The sequence below is a fragment of the Sinohyriopsis cumingii genome, chromosome 1 (assembly GCF_028554795.1).
Source record: "Sinohyriopsis cumingii isolate HCF-2022 chromosome 1, ASM2855479v2, whole genome shotgun sequence".
NCBI lineage: Eukaryota > Metazoa > Mollusca > Bivalvia > Unionida > Unionidae > Sinohyriopsis > Sinohyriopsis cumingii.
In genome coordinates this window covers 191,290,823-191,297,181 of record NC_142961.1, presented here as the reverse complement: position 1 = coordinate 191,297,181, position 6,359 = coordinate 191,290,823, and positions in this window count along the sequence as shown.

The window sequence follows — 6,359 nt, the reverse complement described above, 5'->3', positions numbered from 1 at the left end:
CATGAATGAATTTTATTGCCAATAAAACAAATTATTGCCAAAGCCGCTTTAACTAACACATCAGTGGGGCGCCCTAGGGTTGTACGATAATTATTAACTCGTGCAGCAACAAATATTATTTTGACTAAGTCCCCTCTTTTCGATAATGTCTCATGCCGGTTGATAGAAATAAATGTTAAAGGAATCACTCAAGTTTTTAAAAACAAATGATTTGTTTAAGGATAATGACAGAGTATGTTTGATTGAGAGCGTGATAGTTTTAAATAGGTCTAATAATGTTATGAACTTCATACAGCTTTAAATGCATCGTCGTAAAAATTGTCTGTTTTTTTTTTTAAAAGAGGAAAACATCGTTTAAACTGAAAAGTAACCAAAAGTAAATGTGGATGTATGCATATTACGTTGGAAAAGTAACCAAAAGTAAATGTGGATGTATGCATATTACCTCGGAAAAGTAACCAAAAGTAAATGTGGATGTATGCATATTACCTCGGAAAAGTAACCAAAAGTAAATGTGGATGTATGCATATTACCTCGGAGTAAATGTGGATGTATGCATATTACCTCGGAAAGAAATGAACTGGCCCGATAAGAGGTAGCGCCGCCTTGCGAACAAATGCCTTGACAGTATGTCCGTATTGTGCAAACGAGTGGCATGTTGTCTGCATTATAAGGGGAATGTGCATGATGATTATGTTTCGTGCATCCATATGTATGTATGTATATATGTATGTATGTTCGAAACTACCTTTTCCCAGGTAATACTGCAAGTAAAACGTACCCACCAACATTTTGATTTGGCATAAGTCGAGAAAGTGAATAAAATTTGTCTTCCGTTAAGTACTATAACTTTGCTGTAGTGCGCTGTACAGAAGTGTACTTAAAACACAAAGCCGACAACTTTGTTATAGTGAACTCAACAGAAGTGTACTTAAAACACAAAGCCGACAACTTTGTTATAGTGAACTCAAGTGAAGTGTACTTAAAACACAAAGCCGACAACTTTGTTATAGTGAACTCAACAGAAGTGTACTTAAAACACAAAGCCGACAACTTTGTTATAGTGAACTCAACAGAAGTGTACTTAAAACACAAAGGCGACAAATTTGTTATAGTGAACTCAACAGAAGTGTACTTAAAACACAAAGCCGACAACTTTGTTATAGTGAACTCAACAGAAGTGTACATAACACAAAGCCTGCACCTTTTTATGCATTTAAGGATAACTTGTTTTCTGTCAGTTACTTTAAATATTTATTGAGACGAAGTTTCTTAATTTCACATTGTACGCAGAAACATTAAAATGTACAAAAGACAGTGTTCTTGTTTGTTTTATTTACCAAGCTCATGCATAAAACTATGTAAGTCTTTCCGTTGCAACGAGTAACTTATAAAAGTGGCATGATTGTATTTTTAATTTACTAATCGTTTATTATTTAGATCACTACCGTTTGCCTCAAAAATATAATTTAATTGGTTACATTTGCTACATATAACGATAGAACGTATCAGGAGCAACCGTCATGATGATGGCTATCAACATAAGGTTGGCGTAGTTATTCCCCCTTATCGGGATTGCGTTGACTGATTTGTAGTATTATAACCCAAGTTTAGTAAAATTCACTAAATTTAAGAGAACCATCAAAAGTCTCCTAGACATTATTACTGACATTCAAAACGGCCACACACATTTTAGATATTGTTTTAATGTTGGTTGGTTTTAACGGCACTTACAACACATTCATGGCTAGATCATGTCGAGGAAATGAAATCGAAGTGCTTTCCCAAGGTCACACCGAGAGAGCCGAACAGGAATGGTCTGGGCGGAGTATTGAATCTGCGACCATTGGATTACGTGTCCGACGCTCTACGTAATGAGTTAAAGCAGCCGTCGCAGATGGGAATACAATGAGAATTGATTATCAGGATGAAGACGTGGGGTTGCTAAAGCCATTAAATTTATGTTAATCACATATCAAATATCGAACCAGTGAATGACAGACCAATCCAGTTGATCAGTGTTCTCGTCCCAGATCTTCACTAATAAAACTAATCCTACCATTTAACTTTTGTCCGAACTGACAAGTCAACCAGTTGAAACATAATTTACAAACCATTTAATGAAAACTCGAGTTGTTTAATCACAGACCATTCCAAAGAGCATCATGTTTCCTTCCCATGCTTGGTTTATTTGATAAAACAATTAAATCCGTTCGCCGCATTATACAGGGGTGTCCGCAGATTTTTTTTGCGGGGGGGGGCAAACATGTAGTGGTCTGCTATTAAGTTTACGGATGTAGGCCAAAACATTTATGTTAATAAAACATAAACATAACATAAAATTCATCGATTTATGAAATCGTCACTCTTCTTTGAAGTCCGTATAGAATATAGCTATATAAAAAAATTATCACGCAATTTAGTCCGCCAGCCAGTAAAAGACGAACGGAAAGGGTGAAAACTAGATCAAAATTGACCAAATTAGTAGTTTATAATTTGAATGTTCAGGGCCATAGTGGAATTGGACACTTCTGTCCATATTTTTTCGCCATGGCTTCACCTACGCGTAATAAATAAATCGATAAACACGTTTAGCAACAACTATTTTTACGTAAAGCTGTGTCGGACGATTAGGACTAGAATCCAGCTGTTTAACCTACCTCTATATTTAAAAGAGACAACTGTGTACGTGTAAGGTCTTAATCTTTATAGAAAGCAATCAAGATAGAATAATACAATCATCTTTCTTCGGACATTACAATCCACCCCCACCCCCCAGCCATTGCATACCGGTTGTGTAATTGTGCCGAACATGGCGAGGGCAAATCACAGACGACAGGGAGGTATCTTAACGCGACCATGTTTAATTAAAATATTAACTTTGTAATCCGTCCACAGCTACGTTGTGTAGTTGGTTTGACACCCCACCCCCCTTAATCTACTTTATGACATTTAGTGGAATTTGGTAACATTTAGTAAAATTCTTTGCGAATTACATAATGGCAAGCAGTGGCATCTTCTCACATCATATCTGTTATTATTATGACTCAACAGTACCTTCATTGCCCCACTCGGCAAGGAACATGCAGAATATGACACAGCAAATAAGAAACTAGCGTGTTAACGAGATGAATGAATTTAACAAGCAATTACGTCGGAATCTTGGCATGGGCGACATCAATTGCGCGATCAGTGGAAAGACACAAAGACTATATACAATAGTTTGAACTGAAAAACACTTTGGAGTAGTTTGGGTTGGTTTGGTGCTTTACGGAACAGCAACACATTCAAGATAATTGAGGTAAAATTCTAACTCTAAGGACACACCGTAGTAGCCGACCCAGTTTCATCGAGAAGTAATAGAGTTGTACATGCATACATTTGAGTAAAATGTGTTTATGTACAAATCTCTATTACTTTAATATGTTGATCCGTCACGAACACTTCTGAGCAAAATGTGTACATGTACAAATCTGTATTACTTTAATATGTAGATCCGTCACGTATAAAATGTGTACATGTGCAAATTCATGTTACTTTGATGTTGTATTCTGGCGGCCGCTATCGGCCATCGTAGCATCCTTTTGGTCTCGATAGCGGCACGATAACTAGTCAGCCAGCGCTTTGCAATATCAAATAAAAAAATAACAGTAGAGGTAAAAAAAAAAATGCTGGCAAACCAGTTATTGTTTTGACAAAGTACATGGCACAGAATCAAGTTTGAACAGATTATTTTACAACTGATGGAGGAAAACGGTTAAAACCAGTCAATAGAACAAATGGAGAGAGAATCAACAGAAGAGGAAATTGAAAACGAAGAGCTAAGAAACGAACAAAGAGCGAAAGGAATTGTTTGGCACATTGTATATATATCACATTCGCCGTTACTTATCAGTATTGGTTATGTCACATGCAAACTGGATGCGTTGCAAAACTCAGCTGCACACCATAAAAGAAGAACGACATAACCTGGATAAACTCCAACATTAGAGAATTTGTAAAGCAGACCAATTGTCCAAGCTTGTTACATTCTTCAGATGTTATATATTTGTGCCTTTTGAATCTCAACGACATAACACGATAATAGCTATGATTACCAAGCATCATTAGACACATGTTTAAGTCGAATTCCGCATATAACTGCACACCCTAGTCAGTTATAATTATCTTATTATGTCTGTGGAAAAGCTGGTTAAACTGTTATTAGATTTGTCTATTTCTTAACTTACCGTCGACTATTTAATTGTGTAAGGACTTTTGTCCGATAAAATAATTCAAAAGCATACATTCATCCAGCGCGATGATATATCAAGGTCTTTTCGCTACAGTAGCCATTTTGCACAATATCTGCAACGTGAAATGTCATTTAAAAAATTGATATACCGTATTGTAATTCATTTTACATTTTAGCAATGAATGAATTATGTTTTTTTTTTACAGCTTTGGATGTTGCTATCATGCCAATAGAGATAATTGCAATTTTGTCCCAATTTGTGTAACTGATTTGAACCAATGTTTTACTTCGTGAAACCTATCCAATAAGTCATTTAAATATAATTACTTTAAGCTTTAATATTTAAATCGTTGAATCTCAAGTATGACTTATCTAGTAATTTTTATTTGTAATTAAAAGAAAGCAACTCTAGAAACTAGCTATTCTAGAAAATTTTAATTGTAAAAGAATATATGCGAGTATCATTGATCAAGTCATTTTAATTTGTAAAATAATAACCTCGAAGCCATCTGCTCTTGTAATCTTAATTTTTAAACTGATAGTATCAACTCTAGTTGGTCTAGTTATATTTTATTTTTTATTTTTGATGTTCTCGTATCCATGTTCATGATGGCGATACACGAAAATATAAACAGTATAGAGATTTTCAGTTTTAAATTTTGATATGCATCCATTTCTTTACGAGATGGTGATATGCACAAATATTAGTGGACCAGAAATTCATGAAAAGGATCTTTTGAGTTCTCGTATGGTGATAGACAAAAAAAAGATCAGTTCCGGAATTAATTTTTAAAATACATCTTTTTTCAAATAGAAACCCAAAGTCTGATTGGTCTTCTTATGTTCTTAATTTGTGGAATAATAATACCCACTACTCTGACTGATGTTCACTTTTTTTAGGAATATACATTTTGAGACAACTGGAATTATTTCTTTCGCCCTGCGGGAAAAGATGTATCCTACTCCACCTCTATATTATAACACTTGATGCATTTACAAATTGTAGCCATCCAGGCCGTTTATGAGACATTCTACTTGCATTGAACCCACGTGTTGCTGCTGTTGGTGGCTAGCTCTGCTTTCTAGCCGATTATTGGTATTTAACTGTATGCATGCTGTGACGTAACTATGGATTTTGTAAGAACAACACAAGTCCCACACAACCAATTCACAAATATTTGCATGTTTTTTTTTAATTATTAAACTATTATTGTTAGGTATTATTCATAGCTCAAAAAGTCACATCGTAGCCTTGAGTTAAGAGATTTGACAAGGCCCAATTTACGAAACTTTCCTTCCACCTATTGCTTTACATTGCAGTTGTATATAAATGGATGGTCAACCGAGATTTTTTTATATATATAATCGTGCTAAATTTCACCATGTTATAGAACTCTACAAATCTCAAAATATGTACTTCTATCATTTGCTGTATGGCTTCATCTTCTGGTCTTTTTTCAATTATACGCTTTTGGGAGGATAGTGATGGTTTCACGAATCGATTAAATATGTGGCATGATGTTGTCTTCTTTACATATAATTTGGTTATTTAATTGCCTAAATTGAATTTGTTATCATATCAGAAAAGCAAATTGCTGTATGAAATAATTTGTGATTAAACCATTCAAGTTTTCAGTAAATGGTCCGTAAGATATGTTGAACTATTTTATCTATGAGAGTATTGTTTCTGTTTTCAATAAACATGTTGACCTTCTCAGTTTGTAGTGTGGGTAGATGTTCTGAATAATTTGCAAGCGAAGATGTGGAAGGAAAAATTTAACCGAACGGATTCGTCCATCATTCAGTGGTTCGATATTGGACACAATTTTTGATGTGGTTAACGCAGTTTTGATGGCCTTTGGCAAGCTCATTGAAAACAACAAGGGATGCATTGAATGATCATACTCAGTATTTATAACGACAAATTGTCAATAATCATGCACTTTCAACCACCATGCCTTAGTGTATAGAGCAAGGGTGAGCAATAATTTTCGTAGGGGTAGGGGTGGGGTCACTCCACGAACTTTTGGTAAGTCATCACGGGTCGCACATTTCTACTATATTAATGAAATTACCTCACAATCTTTTTTGTTTCCTCAACTGCCATGAATCACGGCGTCCGGAT